The sequence below is a fragment of the Dermacentor andersoni genome, chromosome 7 (genome assembly GCF_023375885.2).
Source record: "Dermacentor andersoni chromosome 7, qqDerAnde1_hic_scaffold, whole genome shotgun sequence".
NCBI classification, from domain to species: domain Eukaryota; kingdom Metazoa; phylum Arthropoda; class Arachnida; order Ixodida; family Ixodidae; genus Dermacentor; species Dermacentor andersoni.
Window position 1 is genome coordinate 24,831,822 of NC_092820.1, and position 21,745 is coordinate 24,853,566.

The window sequence follows — 21,745 nt, forward strand, 5'->3', positions numbered from 1 at the left end:
GCTTCTCTGAAAGTCCGACGTGACAGTCGAGATCGTCCACGGCAATCTGCCAGTAGCCGGAGCGAAGGTCAATAGAGGAGAAATAGCGAGCACCATGGAGGCAGTCAAGGGCGTCATCAATCCGAGGTAGGGGATACACGTCCTTTTTGGTAACCCTGTTAAGGTGCCGATAGTCCACGCAAAAGCGCCATAAGCCATCCTTCTTTTTGACCAGTACAACAGGTGACGCCCATGGACTATAAGATGGTTCAATAATGTTCTTGGCAAGCATTTTGCGAACTTCTGCGTGGATAACTTGACGCTCAGCTGGTGACACTCGATACGGGCGGCCATGAATAGGAGGGGCATCGCCGGTATTTATGCGATGTTTGACAGCTGTAGTTTGGGCCAAAGGACGATCATTAAAGTAAAAAATATCGTGGTAGGAAAACAGAACGCAGTAGAGTTCACGAGCGTGCTCGGACGGCAAGTCGGGCGCAATCATTGTCTGTAAGTCAGCGATGGTACAATTTGCCGACTGCGATGGTAGAGGAGTATCGGATGAAGTGTCGTCTACTGCAATGGATGCTACTGAGTGATACTCGAATGAGCAAAGCTGGGCCAGAGACATCCCGCGTGGCAGCACTTGTGTCGTCAAGCCAAAGTTGACCACTGGCAGGCAGACGCAATTCGCCGTAATAGATAAAACTGTATGAGGTACTGTGATCCCGTGTGTAAGGAGGACGTCTTGCATAGGAGCCGCGATGTAGTGACCGTCGGGGACTGGTGGGGATGACACTAGGTTAACGTAGGTCAGTGCCGAAGGTGGCAAGCGAACGAAGTCGACGGAACTGAGGCGACTGGGGTGTGGTTCAGCAGGATAGAGAACAGGCAGGTCAAGGCGGAGAGTACTGGCGGAACAATCGATGAGAGCAGAATGTGCGGAGAGGAAGTCTAAGTCGAGGATGATGTCGTGGGGACAGTGGGCGATGACTGTGAATAGCCCGATTGTTGAGCTATCGGCGAAGGAGATGCGGGCAGTACACATACCAATTACGGGGGCTGTTCAGCCATCGGCGACACGGACAACAGGCGTAGTGGCGGGCGTGATAATTTTCTTGAGCCGGTTACGAAGGTCAGCGCTCATTACGGACAAATGCGCCCCAGTGTCTATGAGTGCAGACACAGAAACATCGTCGACTTGCACGTCAAGAAGGTTCAGATGAGTGGGCAACGTCAGTAGAGGATTTGGCGGCGTAGGGAGCAATGCAGCGTCACCTCGAGGCGCTGCATCGTCTAATTTTCCGGCTGGGAGCGGCGTCCGAAGGGAGTCGGCGAATAGGAGCGACGGGGCTGGGGAGAGCGAGATTGTCGTCGTTGGGGCGAAGGCGAACGAGAATAGCAGCAGTTCGGTGCAGGAGAATCAGCGGCGGCGTTATCGGAGCGTGCGGCATAGAGACGAGAAGGGCCCCCTGTGGGGCGAGAGTAGGCATAAGTAGACCGGGTCGGGTAACTCCAGCGACTGCGACAGTGCCGAGAAATGTGCCCGATTCGATGGCAGTGGAAACAAATGGGCTTGTCGTCAGCAGTGCGCCATTCAGATGGGTTGCGGAAACGTGGTGGGTAAGAAGATGCGGGACGGGGCGGAATCGAAGAAGCCGGGCGGGTATCAGGACGATTGGCCGAGCAGATGGTGTGAAGACCCATGTTTTCGAACTCTTGGCGGACAACTGCCTGGATCAGTGAGACCGTGACTGCAGATGTGTTGGTAGGACTGGAGTCGAAGGCAGCGGGATAGGCGGCCTCGATCTCACGCCGGACGATCCTGGTAACATCGGCAGTGTTGTTGGGACGAGGAGTGTCGGCACAGGAAGATGTCACTGGGGAGTTGCGCAGACGGGCAAACTGCTGGTCAATACGTCGGCTTTTAGCGAGTTCCAGGCAGCGGCACTCTTTTATAACAGCATCCACCGTCGCTACGTTGTTGCAAACGAGCAAGTTGAAGGCGTCATCGGCAATGCCTTTGAGGATGTGGGCAACCTTGTCTGACTCAGTCATGTGGGTGTCAACTTTGCGGCACAGCGCCAAAACGTCCTGAATGTACGTGACATAGGGCTCTGCTGACGTCTGCACACGGCCGGAAAGCGATTTCTGCGCGGCAAGTTGGTGACCGTAGGCGTTGCCGAACAAGTCTCGAAGCTCTGTCTTAAGTGAATCCCAACTGGTGAGCTCATCTTCGTGCGTGCGATACCAAACTCTAGGTGTGCCACCGAGGTAAAATACTACGTTGGCGAGCGTAATAGTAGGGTCCCACCGGTTATTGCGGCTGACGTGTTCACACAGGCTGATCCAGTCATCGACGTCTTCCCCATCTTTGCCCGAGAATACGCCAGAATCACGGGGAGCGGGGAGAGTGATGTAGGTCGTCGAAGTGGCAGGAGGTGTCGGAGCCGGCGGAGTCGGGTTGTCGTCGCCGGGAGCGATGAAGGAAGGCTCGACGTACCGTCCACTGCGAAGCTCCGTGACGAGGTACAGGGAACGTCCACCTCCACCAGTTATGTTACGTAGGAAGACGCAGACGAACAGCTGTGTACAAGTATATTTACAAGAAAGTACGCTGCGCCTGGCCAAGAGGAAACAGCCCGCGCTAGCTTCTAATCGTCGTCGTCATCTTCACACTGCTCGCCTTTTCGTGATCGCACATATTGTTCCGTAGCAATATAATGCTCCTACGTATGGGTCAGCTTAGTATTATCAGCCGCTTTATTTACTAGTTGTTCACTGTTACGCCTGGACTATACGGGGCCACTGGCAATGCTGTATTCCTGCAGGCACACTAGAAGAGCTTGGCTATGCACAAACCATCCCTTTACATCGCACTTAAATTAGGGTAAATTAGGGTGGTGTAGATTTGCTGTCAGGATGTGCTTATGAGCATAACTGCTGAGCATTCAAAAATCATTTGAAATGTAAGGGTGGATGCTCAGCTTTGCCGGTGACATTTTACATTTATAGTGCAAGGTCACATCGACGGACAGGAATGTCCACACAAATGCTCGTGTTGTGACCTCGCAGTCACAAGGCAAGTAGTTTTCTGTGGTTTTTAGCTATAAACATGTGACATGTGAAGCACTTTGTAAATTCAAAACTGTATTAAGTGAACTGAGACACCATGAAAAGCAACATAACATAAAGGTGCACACATTTTTATTTCACATCAGCTCTTTGTGGTGCAGGTCAAATATATATATGCGCTATTTGTAGCTGAAAGAAGCATGCATTTCACATTTAGAGCGCAGAATGTTCTATAGAAAAGATTTTTAATATGTCACACATGCATATGGTACCTTGTGCAAATGCTTTGCACACCGATAGCTATATTTGGCACAACTTCAGTAGCACCTTCACAATGGACTACTACATACAAAATCCATTTTGCACTTCTCCTTCGATATTCTACCCTCCGACACAAAAGCACAAACTGTAAGTTTTCTTTATGCCAATATTCAAACGGCACACGGGTTATCGGCATCACAGGTCTCAATCTTCCACACATGGCACTTATTGCATGTCTTGAATGTGCATTCATTGCCGGTGGTGTATCTTCTAATGTGAAAATAGTTTGTTCGACGTAGTTTTACGTGTATATTTCAGAACTTAATCATACGTACGTTCTCTGCTTTACTTGTATATACCTCCTTCAGTACTGCTATGGGTGCTGTACCTTCATTAGCGCAGTAAACCTTGTGAAAACTGTTAATTCATAAAATAGGAAGCCTATCCAATATAAGCAACAAACTTGCAGGCGAGGTAATCATAACAGACCAGCTGAGATGGTGGCACTATTCTACTTGTTTTCACTTGTGATCGTACACGTGTTCCCACTTGTGCTGCTGGATGGTTGTGACCGATATGCTCGCGAAGGATTGGGTCATTCACATTACAAAGTATGAGTAACGGTTGCATATGTGCAACATCTTCCTCTGCCTATATCAATGACCTAACTACATGTAGAAGGCTCAGCTGAGTGATTATTGGTGTAGCTGAAGTGATGTCTCACAGATAGTTTTCGCACAGTACGTGATTGGCGAAAAGCATGGAGGGATTGGTCTTTGAGCTATTGGTTCAGTGGTAGCTTTCCACTAAATTACGTGTTGAAAAGGCAGATTTCACTTCATCGAAAGGCCCAAGTGAAAATGAGCCTAGAACTCATGACGCCAAATACAGTCACCACGTATGACTGAAGAACAACATATGACAGAACGATGAGCAGTGGAATTCATCTCACTAGTATACAAATAAGTACAGCTGCATTCAGTATTTCACTGCTGGTATTCTAAACTCAAACCTTTGACTGGTTTGGATGGCACAATCAACACGATCCCTCTAATAAGCGACGGCGAAAGCTAAATAAAAAGCTGTTGCCTTAGGTACTGCATTGGTCTAAAATATCCACTCCCACATGCCGTGGATTCAGTCCATAAATTCGTTTACGCATATGGTATGGAATGTTGTAACTGCCCCACGTGACATTTAAATAAGATCAGCTGAATACCATATGGAACATCTTTAACAGGGGAACACACCTTGATATTAGAAGTTGTGGTGTTTTATTCACTCACACATGCACGTAAATGCAAGGTACACATATAATTGTGTTTACGCGTTACTGTGTGCATCAAATGAACAGCACAACTTATATAATACATGAAGACAAATATTTTTTTCCTAGCCGTGTAATCCCTATTAGCTACGCAGTGATTTTTTCTCACATCCAGCAACTCAAATCCCTGCATAAGTTAAGCTGATGTTGATAATCTAAGCTAGACATGGGTGTCATTTCCAGAATATGATAAAATAAGGAAGTGACCATGTGTATGGGCCTAAAATTGATGGTTTGACAATATCGTATCTGGCTGGATAGCAAATTTGCGTCAAAAAAGACAAATCCAGCACACTGGCAAAACAGTATGGCTAACATAATATTAAAAAAATTATATTATGGGGTTTTACGTGCCAAAACCACTTTCTGATTATGAGGCACGCCGTAGCGGGGGACTCCGAAAATTTCGACCACCTGGGGTTCTTTAACGTGCACCTAAATCTAAGTACACGGGTGTTTTCGCATTTCGCCCCCATCGACATGCGGCCGCCGAGGCCGGGATTCGATCCCGCGACCTCGTGCTCAGCAGCCTAACACCATGGCCACTGAGCAACCACAGCGGGTAACGTAATATAGGAAGATAATATAGGGAGCAGACACTCTGCCGGCATGGTCACTTGAAAATTTTCGTGCACTTCGTCCTCATTGGCTGGCTTCGATCACATAACTAAGGTTGACATAACTGTTAAAATGTGTGTTCAGGATATACTCATGACAACAAATAAGGACGTTTTATATTGGGATAGCAGCTGACTACGCAGGGGCAAAGCACTGTGGCCATGTACAAGTTGAAGAATGACAAGAGGCGAGGCACCTCTTTCCATAGTCCGGCAGCACTGCTGAAAACAGTTGATTTATTGAGTGAAACCGTGGCCTGTGCAAAATAAAGATAAGTGAGATAGCCACTCATCGCGGCCAACATCCTACACCCACGATTGATAGGTAACAGTAAGCTTACAGGTAGATGAAAGTGCACCGGAAAAGCAATAATGGACATACTTTACAGGCCCAAGTCAGTTTAATGCACATTTGCTAAACACTTTTGGCAGAATGAACATGAGAACAGAAAATAAAGCACTTATCAGACACATAATGCTGGTACTTGTGCTATTGTTCGCGTTAAACTGAAGGCTCATGGCAAAACAGGTGACACGAACCAGATAATCAAATGGGGTGGATATACAAAGTAACGGCAAATTTTGCTTACCCAGTTCTGTCGGCATTAGTAACTAATAATAATAATATTTGGGGTTTTACGTGTCAAAACCACTTTCTGATTATGAGGCACGCCGTAGTGGAGGACTCCGGAAATTTTTGACCACCTGGGGTTCTTTAACGTGCACCTAAATCTAAGTACACGGGTGTTTTCGCATTTCGCCCCCATCGAAATGCGGCCGCCGTGGCCGGGATTCGATCCCGCGACCTCGTGCTCAGCAGCCTAACACCATAGCCACTGAGCAACCACGGCGGGTAGGCATTAGTAACATGACCATAGCTAGCCTGTGAGGAACTCTAGGAAAAATTTCTTTCACGCAGCTCTGCTGCCTGCTCGCAGAATATCATATATCGCCGTACCTGTAACACTTACTTACTTGTTACTACTTGTCTTACGCGTTAATTTTTACATTCATATTGCTTTTTGTCAGCAAACGTAAAACTTTTACTTAATAAGAAGGAAGTATCCAGTTCTTACCTATAACGTATTCATCTACCATGCCACTGGTGCCTTCACAAACAGACTCTGTGCTTAGTCACCAGCCGAAAACAAGCAGTTAGAATTTTTGGGTATGTAAGCCACTTGCATCACAACATATAAAGCAATTTACTTTGTGAAAACCAAAAATTCTTACTATTCACACCCATGTCCGCATGATAAAAAGCAAGGCTGCCCGAAGTTTTCATTCATGACATTAGTGCTTTCAGGTGTGTCCACATTAAAGGACAGCGCTGTATGTGTTGACGCACGTAACTATTATGATATTACCTGAACCCCCACAATAGAACCACCTTCAAAAGAGCAGTAACACCTTCCGAAACAAACGATAAATGCACGAAGCAGAAAAGGCCGGTGTGATAGGGCTTATATATAAGGGTACTAAATATGAAAACGCGATCGGCAACACTTCCGCACAGTTCACTTCTGAACACACGCACATCGCGTAGAACGAGCACTTCTACACCCAGCGACGCTGCGACACATCGCACATATATATCACGATTTGTAGCTTGTGAACACATTTCGTAACAGAAAGAACATAGCTCGAACGTCGCGGTTACCACGGCGCATCGCAGCCGCCAAAACGGCTCACACGCTGTATAGCACACATGGAATGGCAGCCAAACGAGGCAATAAAAACTTATCGCTACTGATCGTATCATTACTTCTGAAAGTTGCGAAGGACGGGCGTTCACCACTTCGCGGCAACGAAACGCACACACAGAGCAGATAACAATCGTGTACGCTGGGGTGCGCCGATCGGACACTATTTCGCCAAGCCCTGAACAAGTGCCCTGCTCAGAATACACATGTATGTGATGGACTTCTCGTTTGCTACGCGCACGCGTAGCATGGCACAAAAAATCACGAAGTCGACGGCTTCAAATATTTCCTCCGACGCTCTCGTAAACACAACACACTTCCTGCGCTCTGTCTGTTTCTGTCGGCGATCGCACGCACTGATGAGGCCTGGAAGGGTACACCGGCTTGCTGCTTTCGACGACTATATCGTGGAACGCCAGATAACTCCAGTAAAAATTACAAGGAGAAAATTCGATTGTTTCCGACGCGGCTATAGCTTACGCCTCGCGTGCCCGCCATGTTTACCGTGACGACGCCTGACGCTGCCCGCCTCAGACCAGCCAATGAGAGACGAGCAGGCGTGCGAACGGCAAAGTTGCGACTGCTCGTCCGTCTCGACTGGAGAGCCATCCGCAAGCAGGTGAACGAGGGCTGAACGAACGGAGGGGCGGATTGACCATGTTTGGGCCCTAAACAAAGAAAAGCTTTAAAATCTTTCCTGTAGAGGCTGACTCGAACCCACGTCGCGAGGGTTCATCAAGCACAGCAGCAAAACACGTTAGCGAACTGTGTCACAAATGCAATGGGTAAATGCCGCTCTTCATGGACCTCTTCCGTGACAACTTGTGTCATTCGGTATGTGCAATTGGGTATGAGGCCAACAGGGGCATAGCCGGGGGGGGGGGGCTTATAGGGCTTCAGCCACCCCCCCCCCCCCCCCAATTTATTCGTGCGGTCATGCACCGCTGTCCAACAGAACCCCCGGCGCCGGAAATCATTGTGGATTTTGTCAGCAATGTCTTTTTTACGCTCGAAGAGCCGTTTTTGCGCGAACATTGCAAACTCGGGCTGGATTTCGCGGCAACACCCACGCAACGGGAGTCCCATAACGCAAGGAGCCCCGAGCGCAAGCTTTTAATCGCGTTTTTATGGCGAGCGAGCTCGTCGCGGCATCTCGCGGAGGCCGCGGAGTCTACGGAGCGAATAGATTTTAATTCGGAGACTTTATGGGTATAAAGTTCTCATAAAATTTTGGTGCGAGAGGTGTATTGACATTTTCAAAGCCGTGCTTTCGATTTTCAATTCCGGAAGTTTGTGGGTTTAGTGTTGTTATGAACATTTGACGCCAAAGGTGCATTAACTTTTCTAAAGCCGTACGTCGGACCATACAACGAGACAAACCAAATGAGCACTCTCTCATACAAGCTGACAACGCACGCAGGAAGGTCTGATGAGACAAAGCGTTGTGGTGGTTCATTTGTGCCATCATATTCGCCAAGAATATTCCTCAGAAAATATTCACAGAAAAGGATATCAACATTTTTTTCACCTGCGCCATAGCATCCATGTCAAAGCACTAAGGCCAGCAAAGCTAACTACGTTCTTTATTTTTCAAGTTTGACTTCTATTCGCGAGGACACATTGAGCCTCCTCAAGTTTCTTGTTCTCGCTACCCACGGGCTGCTATGGGCACGTTGCAAGTGCTAGGCGGCGCCCTGTCTTTCCGACCCCTAGCGCCATCTGACTAACAGTTGCGCGAATGCGGTAGGATTACTCACGGCGTCAGCAGCTCGCGCTGCGTGTTTGGCGCCCTGTCAAACGGCAGCGATGGCGTGAAACAGCGTGCCGATATTAATTATAATCGGGTTTCAGGAATTAGAAGATCTTGACTGCTTTTTTCGTGAAAAGAATTTAGAGAAAGGAAGTCTTCTATTTGAAGTGGGGCACGTCTACGACGTGAGGGAAGTGTTGAACTCGCACTGATCGGAAGTGACTGTTAAGTGTATTCCGCAAACGAAAAATAACGCACCAGCGAGATGCGTGAAGCTCAGCGTAAGTTACTTCGTTATCTACGGTGTGGACGCATGAAATTATAGGTGATATTCATTCTTGAAGACCCAGACAAATCCTAGCGGGGAGCTGCGATTGCCGTGCTGGCATCGCAGGGAACTGCAAGCACGCCGCGGTAGTTTTCCTGTACATACAGGACGGCAAATGCGAATCCAAAACATCTCATCCAAGAAGGTGGGGCGTACGAACGACTCGTAAGACCTACCCGAGGTATTCTAACGTTGCTCTCCCCAAAAACAAAAAAAAGGTCAGGAACTTACCAGTTGTGTTAGAAAACGCTGGGAAAATATTTTCGCACGAATTACTGAAAGTTCGATACTTTTATGCTGCGATTTTTCAGTGCGTGCAAAGGACGTTCCAATAAACCACGTCGTCAAATATTTTGTTGATCTCAACTGCCCCTTGGTTGATATGCTGGGCGCAGAAGGGTGCATGCGAGATGAGCCAGCTGCAACCCCTCCTCGTAGCTCTCAGCAAGCCCTAGCGCTGTTTAAATGGGAGAGGATTGGGAAAGAGTTCCACGGCTTTACTGCGGCACAGTGAGGAAACAAACTACTTTGTTTGCTGCATATCCTGGTACCGTGGTGGTGGTGGTGATGTTGAAGCAGGCGGGGTTAGCCTGGAATACATAGCCGGCAATTGTTCCACCTGATCCTCCTTCGAGTTGAGATCAGGGGTGTGTCACCAGGTGTGGATGATCCCCGTGTCTCGCAGGAAGGCTATCAGCAGTCGTTGCGCTCTCTTCCTGAATGCCGCGGGCTGGTACGCACTGCAGGTGTCCCGTTGCTGCCATCATTGCTTTAAAAGCAACGAATTCAACGTTAACGCACTTGGCATAACGCCGGAACATAAAACAGCTTATGGCGTCGGACGAGCGCGATCCAGTGTTGACGCCGTTCTGATTCACACGGTCGGCTGGGAAACCTGTAAAAATTTCTTCCTCGTGAGTTGGTGTACGTGCTTTTGCAGCCCACTACGCAACTGCTCGGGTTGCACTTCGGCATTGCTCAGAAAAGGCAACAGCTACGCGCGAAACAGTGCACAGACACGCTTTCCAAACGCAAGCGGGCCGGTCGTATCCTGCCGGGTCCGCGCTCGCCGCCGCGAGGGGCGCCCTTGTAGGCGCGGTAACTACGTTCGCAACCTGCCTATATGTTGCCCCGACCACTCCTCGGCGCACTTCAGTGCACGTTCGTTTTTCTCTGGCTGAGTGGATTTTCGTCTGGCAGAGTTCTGGACGCTTTCTGGCTAGCAGACGAGAAAAAGTAACAATGGTCGCTCGCCGCCATCACTGTGCGGACTCGACGTATTGCAACGCGTTCGCTTGAGTGCAACCTCTCCGGATTGCCTTGTCTCGCCGGTGTAGGTTGCCGAGCAGTATGCGTATGGTTCTCTGTGGACCAAGCATCTCACGTTTTCTTCGATATTTCTTCGGTAGCAACATTAAGATACCAAAGTAGGCATGAGATTGTGGTGAGCATGCTTTTTCTCGCGTTTTTTTTTTATTTCGGTGCCGCCACCCCATAAGAAAAGACATTGTTGCGACGCAGCGAATTGTCGCATGGTGAGAGTTCGATTTGTTACTTCTTCTTCTTTTGCGGAAAGTAATGGGCCATGCGACGCTTCAGTTGCCGGGGACTCCAATTATATTATCGCGATATACAATTGTATGGATACTCCAGGCGCATTCCTACTGTCATCGTCTTGCTCATGTTATAAAGTCCAAGGGTGATGACTGTGCGACCGCACGCCGCATGCTGCAAGCGCGAGTGAAAGCGTAGGAGGGTGATGATGACATGGGTGAGCCGACGGTGGTGGGTCGGTCTGTGTGCGCAAGGCAGAAAAGCGGGGAAGAAGCGCACCGCCTCCTGTCGCGCGCGATACATCAGGGCGAGTGGAGGGAGGGGGTGCTGTGATCTGTGAATCTGTGTTTGCGCAACATGTTTATTTGCCTAGTTTGACGCATTACATAAAGCGACTTTTTCTTAGATATGTAGATTTATTGGGTACTCATACGTATATTTAAATATCTTATTGCGAGCTTTTGTGTATACGTGCAGTGAACTTTGTTACCAATGACACTTTTTGCCCTTTATCAAGCTATATCTTCGCATCTGTATACTCCATTGTATCTTCGCAATTTATAATGTACGAGGGCGAGTCAAATCAAAGTGAAACAGCCCATCCTGCGCAATAATGTCCGTACATTATGTGCGGTGCATACGCTTAGCACACAGGCATCTCTCATTTACAAAAGTGACAGGCAAGTGTGAGCATAAATGCTATTTAATGCTTTCATACACTGGGTTAAACATGGTTGCTTGACATAATGGAAGCTTTAAAAGTTGGAAAGCTTGGTGTCATGAGGTTATTGACAGCTGAAGGTGTTTCCCAAAAAGAAATTAGTCGCCGTATGGTTGCTGTACGTGTATGTTGAACATTGCATTTCATTGGCCACTGTGAAGCATTGGAGCAAACAGTAAGGAAGGACGTGAAGCTTGTAAAGACTATCCAAGACCGGGCCGAAGTCACCCTGCAATCACCCCCAACACAATTGCAAAGGTTGATGAGCTGATCGGACAAGAACGGAAGATAAGCCTCGATGAACTGGCAGAGCGTGTGAACAAACATCAGTCACGGTTTGGTTCACACTATAATTCATTAATATCTCGGTTATCGGCTCTTATGTACGCAATCGGATGCTCAAGATATTGAACCATACCCAGAAGACAGAGAGGGTTGGCGCTGCCTTGAATCATCTGATCCGGTATCACAATGAGGGTGACGACTTCTTGTCTGGAATTGTCACCGGGGACGAATCATGGTCCTACTATTGCGAACCCGAAACACGAAGGCAATGCTTACTGTGGAAACCTTCGTATTCACTGCCCCCAAAGAAAGCGAAGGCCGTCATTTCCGCCGGAAATGTGTTGACTTTTTTTGCATCGTCAGGGGCCATCAATCGTTTCCGGTATTGTGAAACTCCGGATCAGCTGCCTGTCCCAGTCAAGAACAAACGACGTGGAAAATGGATGAATGGGTTCATCTTGCTGCACTACAATGCCCGGCCCCACGTCGCTGATGTGGTTAACACAAAACCGGCATGGTTCAAGTGGGAAACACTCCGGAATCCACCATACAGCCCAAACCTTGCGACTTCCACATTTTGGCGCGATTGAAAAAACAGCTCAAGGGCACCAGGTTTAGAACGACAGAAAGCTGAGCTAGTTGGTAAGGATTCATAATGCGAAAAATGGTAAGGCATGCAGACACGGACACAAGAGAAGTGTTGTCCACTTCTCTTCTCTTGTGTCCGTATCTGCACGCCTTACCCCATTGTGCATTACGGAACCAGGTTCTCATCGGACGATAACGTGAAACGGTCACTTAGAGGCTTTTTTAAACAGCACACCAAGGAACAAGTATTTTAATGACTGGAAAATGTAGAGAGGTCGGCCGGATAATGGAGCATCTGGCCTGCTACTCTACGTAAGGGAAGGGGAAGAGGGGAAGAAAAAGGGTCACAATGGGGGATGATAATGGGAGGAACGAAGTGAAGGACCCATTACACAACTGGTATCACAGGCGTGAGTCCAGGCCCGTGTCACCTAGGAAACGTGAAAGTGCACGCATTGTCTCTGTCGTCTGCCAACTCTGTGGCCATGCGCCTAGCAAGAGGTCCTCCGACAGTGGTCCATTTTGTAAATGTCTTAATGTATCAGCCATTGTCAGTCTTTCGCGCGCATACTCAGGGCACACCACGAGCACATGTTCTATAGTCTCTACAGCACCACACACTGAACAGTCCGGGGAGTCTGTCCGTCCAATAATGTGCAAATATTTGCGCGTGAAGGCGACGCCTAATCGCAGTCTTTGTATCAGGCATGTATGAGGGCGTGGAATTCCACGCAGAATAGGGAATTTCATATCGGGATCCAGCCTTTTAAGGCGGACGTGACGAGCGTCTGGCTGGGCCCAGTATCTACTCGTCGCACTCCTCAATAATTCCGACAGGAGGCATGTGATGTCCGGTCTGGAGAATGGCACTATAGTTCGCAGGCCATTGCTGAGGGCGCGTCTAGCTGCAGCATCGGCCATCTCATTACCGTTGAGCCCACAGTGTCCCGGGATCCATTGGAACACTATGCGGTGGTGTTTTTCTTGAGCGCATGAAAGAAGCTCGGTGATCTGCAGTGCCTGAACCTGATATGCGGTGTGGCGCAGGAAGCATCCCAAAATTTGCAGTGCGGGTTTTGAGTCGGTGAAAATGCACCACTCTTGAGGTCTTTCCCCGCAGATGTGGCGAATCGCTTCCCGAATAGCCACAAGCTCTGCAGCGGTTGATGTAGAATTATGGTTTACTTATGGTTATGATTTATGGTTAGGTTATGGTTAGAATTATGGTTTCATACTTGAAACCAAGGAGTTTTATGAGACGGGAATCACGCGACTCGTTAGTCAGTGGGACAAATGCCTAAATGCTCATGGAGAGTACTTTTAAATAAAGTACCCTGTTTGTCATATACTCGCATTGGCTCACTTTCATTTGACTCACCCTCGTATATTTTGCGCAACTCCTGCTTTTTATATGTGCTCTTTCTTGCGACTGTAATTTCGGTGAAATGACTCACAATACACGATCGGTGACAGCTGCTCCTGCGCAATGCATTGGAACAAAGGACAGCGTCACTGAGGTTCTCCCCTGGCCGTTGCATATGTACAAAATGTAAACAAAGTTCTTGAATGACAAAGTTTCATTAAAACATTTGTCCTCAACTTGCTCATTTCCCGGCCTTTAGATTTCTCCTATCAGGGGCATGCACTACTTCGCTGATTTCGAACTGACATGCTCCTAAAATTCGTGTGATATTTTCTTTACTTACTAAATAGACAAAAAACATGGAAGCATTGATATAAGCTATTAAGAGCATAATTTTTGGGCATACTAATATATTCTTGTATGAAAAAATACATATTTTACTTGTCTTGACAGTACATAGCGTTCAAAATTCATTTGCAGCATCTTTGGCAATGCTAATGCAGTTATTATTCATGTATTGTATCCCTCGCAAATTCTATGAGGAGGCCAACTTCAAATACGACTGGCCACAGTATTACAAGAATATGCACTGAATTGGCCAGTGTTTTAAAGGAAAGCCGCGAAATGGACACAGGTACATTGCACAAATCATTCCCAATGTTCACATAAAGACAACTAACAGCTTCATACAAATGACATGTTTCTTTTTTGTCACACCCCTTCTTTTAAGGCATTCTTTAAGCCTGATAAACTTCGCTGTCCAAGTATTGAGGTGGGGAGAGTATTAAACAAATTAGGAATATAATTTTGTCTTTGCCCTTTGCCGTAATTAGTTCTTCTTCGAGGAACAACATATTTGGAGGGATTGCGTAGATTCAGGTGCTTTATTGCGGGTACGCGAAAATCTTTGTTCGATAAATATCGCACCACAACAACCGAAAGAAACACTGAATCGAAGTTAGGCATTTTCTGGGAATTGAATGGGTTATCTATATGAATGTTTGTGTTGTAGGCTACACTGTTTAAAATGTCCTGTAATAAGCTGTTTACTTTGGATTTCCATAAGCGGCTGCAATTAAAAAAACAGCAGATGCCATATCATACATCCGAATATGCTAACGCATGCACGATCATTTTCTTTAGTTTAATGGGAGCATAGCTCCGAATGCGGTAGAGTAAGTACGCAGCTCGTCGAAGTTTAGCACGAATGGAAGCCATATGAAGGTTCCAGGACAAATCATTGTCAAAGCGCACTCCTAGATATTTAACACTCCCTACATGATCAATTGGTGTATAGTCGCAATTAAAACAATTAGATCCATCCAATAAGACAGGTAGTGTGGCATCAAGAACTTTTAGATGATTTCTAAAAGAAACTAATTGCGTTTTTCGGACATTACCTTTTATTCGATTACTTTTACACCAGTCATGACTTTAACTGTATCAATTCAAAGCAGAGCAAGAGCCCTATCATACTCCACGTGTCTTGGAACAAGCAACGTGTCGTCCGCATATTGAAAAACGGTGCTTGTGCGCATTACTTGTCCCATGTCACTCACGTATAGGTTGAATAAAATCGGTGACAGCACTCAACCTTGAGGCAGTCCTGCTGTGAGGTGCCGCACTGTGCTGTGTACATAATTCAGACAAACAATTTGAGACCGATTCATAGCATACCTACTAAGAAAATCTAGAAAATGTCCCCGAAAGCCATATTGTAAAGTTTGTTGCATAGAATACGATGGATAACCGAGTCGAATGCCTGTTATATATCTAAAGAGAGTCCATAGGCCACATGCCACTTGGTTTCGTCCAAAGGTTTCCTGTAAAAAAATCTGACAATGTTTCAAAAAGTTTTTGCGTACTGCTGCCTTGAGCACAGTTGTACTGTGAAGCTGATATGTTGTGCTTAAGAACAAAACAGTCCATCAATTCGAGAACATGCCTTTCCAACCCGTTTCAAAGGGGATGCCAATAATAATAATATTAATAATAATAATAATAATAATAATAATAATAATAATAATGTTTGTTGCCACAAAAAAATACAAAACAAGACAAACAAGCCGGGCTAAGCCTCAGTTGGCTTATAAAACCGTGCCTATGAATATGACAGACATGGCAAGAATACATAAATTGATGAGACATGTAGAAAAAGAAATGAAACGAACGTCAAGAGAATGGAAAAGAACAATATAACATTTGGGTAATCTACTTAAAACAAAAGAAGTTGAAGAAGTAAATATTGTGATATAAGAACGTTCTCGAGGTTAATTTCAACATATCTGCTTTATTAATTCTTTCAGAGCGCTTTTCGATGTCACGTGAAAAATTTCCTCTCGTAATTTGTCAAAGATGTCCAGAACATATGGACAGCATCTCGCCGCACCATACCTTGGGGCGGAACGAGAAACTGCATAACGGGACGTGTTCTCTAAGTTCTGTTGTGGCGGCATTTTTTGTTTCAATGCGGAATTCCAAAACTGCTTCACGACAACTGTTTCAATAAGCAAAGAATGAAAATTTGGTAGACGAAGTTCACGGAAGATATTTGCAGCTGTTACTATTGGGGAATTGTAGGCAACATTTTTAAGAATACTTTTTATAATCCTGTCTACCCTGCATCTCCAACGATCCGAACAGAAGCCGTTGACTGTACTGAAATGTCATATCTCAACACACTGTAACCCAGTGCATGTACTAATTCTTTTTTGCAGACAAGGGTGCAATACTTTTGATATTAAATAACAGCCAAGTTACTAACCTCAGTTTAAAATAAATAAGTGAGAAGTGATGTTGCCACCATAAGTTACTATCGAAAGAGATTGCGAGATATTAGAGACATGTATGGAACAGGCACACATTTACAAAAGCACGGTCCGACTCATCTAAGTAGAGATGCATGGTAATTACAGTAGTGTTGAGGGGAGAGCGAAACAAACAGTTTGTGTTTTTGGGCATTAACAATTTCATTATTAGTGAACCAAAGCATTGCCTTGTACACGTCATTTTGCAACATTTCAGTTGTCACTTTGTAAGAAAGTTCTTTCGCCAGTAACACAGTGTCGTCAGCGTACCGGAACACGGAATATTTGGAAATTGCTAAAGCAAAGTCGTTAATGAAGATATTAAACAACAATGGTGATAAAATTGACCACTGAGATACTCCAGCTTTCAGTGGCAGCTTAGAACTATAAACGCCCTTATCATCGGTAGCGACCACCTCAAATTTGTTGCGCAGATAATTTTCGAATATGTTGTAAAAAGGCTCACGAGATCCCCAAAAATGCACTTCAACAAGATTTGATGATTCAGGCTGTCAAAAGCTTTCGCTACATCTAAGAACAGCGCACACGTGAAAGAATTCTGATCGAATGCCGAAACCTGTTCATCAGAAAATTCCTCAAGCAGTGCCACATTACCACGCCCTGAAACAAAGCCAAACTGTCGACCAGTCAGTATAGAAAATTTGTTAAGAAAAGAAGACATAGTGTGGAAAAGAAATTTTTGTAAGACCTGAGCAATAACCGGCAATGTTGAAACGGGCCGATAGTTTGCAATACTATCTGTCTTCCTTGACTTGCGTAGTGCTAAAACGACTGCAGTTTCTATGCATTCTGGAATTTTGTCACCTTCCAAAAAACCATTCAGTATATGCAGCATATCTGACAGTGCATTGAAATTCCTTCTGATGATGTGTAAAGATATTCCATCATATCCAGTGGACTTGTTAGACGGAAACTGAAAATAATTTCTTCCAGATCCCAGCGCTCAAAATTCTCGGAAGAAAAGCTGATGTGGATGTGAATTGCCCTAACGACTCAGTGTTTGTAAATGGAGAGACAGCTCTTTAGGACGCTCTAACAAAGTACCTGTTGAAAGCATCAGCCACTTCTGTGGGAGGTTGCTGAAAAGCACCAAAAACAGACAGTTTACTGGAACTCACTCCCCTGAAATGATTTACCAAAGACCAAGTTTTGTTCACGTTATTTCAAGATTGTTGGAATTACTAAAAAAGTAACAGCGTTTGGCGCCACGCAGAAGAGCAACAACTCTGTTTCTTGCTGACTTGTATTCTAATCGCAGTGCTTGGTTTCTGGAATTTCTTCTGCAGCGTTTCCACGAGTTTTGTCGATATGAAATAAAAGCAAGAATTTCCGTGCTCATCCAGCAGTGACCCTTCCTTATCGGCTTAGCTATCAGCCGTGTGCAATGTAATTCAAATTTTTTCAGTTGCGTACAGAACCTTTCATACACTTTCCCCGACGAATCTTCTTTGGCTAAGAATGCCCAATGAAACGAAGCGAAAAACTTATCAAGCTTGTATTGAATAACAATAGTGACAAGGCATTTGTGCTGCCCAGATGCAGTTTCGACCGATGGCTTTCCAGACGCGTCCGGTAATACAAGCCGGCATGCTACAAAGCAGTCGTCAGCCAACCTTTGTAGAATGGTGCACGACCTAAATGAACAGCTGAGAGCTCTGGTCGCGATGGGACCTAAACAAGATTGCACTAGGTTATTATTAACTAATTCCGCTCTAGTAGGAGTTCCAATTGTACATTCCAGACCATAACCGGATAACGTAGATAAATGATCACAAACAATCACCATTCCAGGGCATAAAATGTTGATATTCAAGTCTCCAATCAAGCAGAATTGGTCCACTGAGCTCCACTGATGCATAGCTTCATCAAGCTCAACAACAAACTGTGAAAGGCTGCATGATGGTGGTCGATAAATCGATAATATATGCACAGAAAACAACCTCTTATAAAATTTGACAATAATTGACTCGGCATGAATAAAAGAGGCATAGGCAGAAGAAACTTCACAGTCGTCGTTTACGAAGAGAACAATACCTCCGCCACGACGGCCGCTTCGTGTAACAAAATGTGCGGAAAAGCCCTGCAAGGTAAACGTCTCACGGCAAGCCTGGGAAACATTGATTTCTGTTACTACGAAAACGTCTACAAAGCCAGCTGCCGATTCAGCCAGAAATATAACTTTGTCGCAGAATTTACGCAGACTTCGAATATTATAACGCTCACAACGGTGAAGTCTTTATCAGAACTGCATCGAAATTTTGTTTTAAATGCAATGGAGGCCGGTAGTTCGCTGAAAGAAAAGGGCATGTTGGCGAAGCAATGTTTTCCAGATCTGCTTGTTTATCGCAGTTTCATTCTCTTTCTCGAAAATCTTGCCTCCTTTCGTCCAACAAAACCGATAGCCTTCATCCTTTGCCTTCGTTCTGACTTTCCAGAAAAGATCATGGTTAACTTTGGTCAAGTTATTATTGAAGTAGATCTTTGGAAACGATACACGTTCACGTAGTTTCTTCAGCTTTCCCTGCGTTCAATCCACTTCTCCTGCCAAATGACAGATTTAAGGTGCACCAGGGCCACACGTGTACCACCGATTTTGACTTCTAAGCGACGTACGACCGCAATGTCGTCAGACGAAGATCCCAACTGCTCCAGATTTGCTGCCATTTGCGTGATTGTTTGTGTTAAGCTTTCATTACTTTTCTCTGACAAACCATGAATCTCACGATTCTTTAGTCTGCTGTACTGCTCACTTTCATTTTGGTTTTCTATAGCTTTGTATTACTGCTGACTGAGGTCACACAGTTGTTTTCAGACCTTCCAGTTGAGCACAATCAGACATTTTACGTTCATGAATATCGAGTTGTTTCTAAACAAAATCGTACTTCTCGGGAAAAAATTACACCAATCCTTCGAGTTCCTTAACTGATATCGATACAGCCGTGAACTGTTCCTGCAACCATAGGAGAGAATCAAACTTCTTATGTAGAATCGACAAAGACTGCAAAGTTTTTCTGATCTCCCTTAGCTCATCCAACAGTAACGACTCAGAGCCAGTATTCCTGAAGGGTACTTTCTGTGCCGCAGTTTACTTTCTTGTTATTTCGGCACGTTTTACAGAGCCACGCATCTCTCTCAGCATTCCCCACACAAGTGAAACTGTTAGCTGCTATTCCAGAGAATGACTTTCCCAGATGATACGAATATTCGCATTGAGCGCATCTTATTATTTTTCCATTGGTAGTCAGTGCCTTATGACAGGAAATGCAGCTGTCATCTTTACCCATTGTACACAGCACACCAATTGGAATATATATATATATATATATATATATATATATATATATATATATATATATATATATATATATATATATATATATCTATATATATATATTGTAAAGGGGGGTTTATTCGGCTCGTAGAGCAGCAGCGACAAACTCAGCACCAGTAGGTAGGGCGCAGCCAGCGAACGAACTGGGTACGTGCCACTCGATGGCAACGGGGCTTTTCAGCCTGCCGATCTTCTTCGCCACAATCACCCCCGGAATTGAAGAGTAGCCATCCTGGCGACCTAGGAAGAGGTGGGCGGATCGTAATACTGCTTCAGCCGGTCAATGTGCACAGTCTCTCGCCCCCGACGACGCAGATCGGAAGATGGCGATACGGGTTCGACCACGTAGTTCACTGGTGATGTTTGTGCAACCACGCGGTAGGGCCCACGGTACTTCGGGAGGAGCTTGCACGAAAGGCCAGGAGCAGCAACAGGCGGCACCCAAAGCCACACGAGTGAGTCGACGGGGAAGGGGTAAGGCTGAGGATTGAGGTCATGGCGTTCTTTTTGGCGGCACTGTTGAGCAGAAGTCAAAGAACGGGCCAGTTTTCGGCATTTCTCGGCGTGCTGAGCAACCGCAGAAACAAGTGAGCATTCAGCAGGGTCCGGCCGGTACGGGAGAACCGTATCAATGGTGCTGGAGGGATGGCGGCCGTAAAGCAGAAAGAATGGTGAGAATCCGGTAGTGGCTTGAGAGGCAGTGTTATATGCGTAAGTGACGAACGGAAGTACAAGCTCCCAGTTGGAGTGGTCAGACGCAACATACATTGATAGCATGTCACGAAGAGTTCTGTTGAATTGTCCTGTTAAGCCATTGGTCTGTGGATGATAAGCAGTAGTAGTGGGGTGAATAATTTGGCATTCAGATAGGAGTGACTGCAGGATATCCGAGAGGAATACGCGGCCCCGATCACTCAGCAAACAGTTCACGAGGTGCGCCATGGCGGAGAACGAAGTTGTTTAGAATGAACGAGGCGATGTCTTTTGCTGATGCGGCAGGCAAGGCGGCGGTTTCAGCATACCATGTCAAATGATCCACGGCGACAACAATCCATCGGTTGCCAGCGCCAGTAGATGGAAGAGGCCCGTATATAACAATGCCGAACGGTCAAATGGCTGAGCTGGGCAGGGAAGTGGTTGGAGAGGTGCGGTGGAGAGATGCGGGACACATTTGCGTCGCTGGCAGGCAATGCAGGAGCGTACGTATTTGTGGACGAAGGTGTACATCCCTCGGCAATAATATTGTAGGCGAAGCCGTGTGTAAGTTTTTGACACTCCACCGTGACCACACTGCGGGTCAGAATGAAAAGCGGAGCAGAACTCTTGTCGTAGATAGCGAGGCACTACTAAGAGCCATTTGCGGCCGTCATTGTGGTAGTTGCGGCGGTATAAAAGTCCGTCCCGGATTGTGAAACGCTGCGCCTGTCGGCGTAACGCTCGAGGTGCCGAAGTTGCCGGAGGATTTGACAAAAAGTCGAATATCATGACGATCGATGGGTCTTTTTGTTGCTCCGATGCCATGTCCAGGATGTCAAGGGGTGAAATGTCATGCCTATCGGTAGAAGTGCTGCTGTCTGAAGTAACTTGAGAGCGCGAGAGGGCATCGTCGTCAGCGTGTTTGCGTCCAGAGCGATACACGACACGGATATCATATTCCTGGATTCGGAGGGCCCACCGAGCGAAACGGCCCGACGGGTCTTTTAGGTTGTCCAACCAGCAAAGAGCGTGATGATCCGTCACCACGTCAAAGCGTCGACCGTAGAGATATGGACGAAATTTTTGAAGAGCCCATACGATAGCCAGGCACTCTTTTTCTGTTACTGAATAATTGGCCTCAGGTTTCGTGAGGGCACGACTGGCATAGGCGACTACGTATTCGGCATTAGTGTTCTTGCGTTGTGCAAGCACGGCACCGAGGCCGACACCACTGGCGTCAGTGTGAAGTTCTGTAGGTGCGCATGGATCAAAATGGCGCAAGATTGGCGGAGACGTGAGTAGGTGACGAAGAGTCGTAAAGGCATCATCAGAGGCTTCC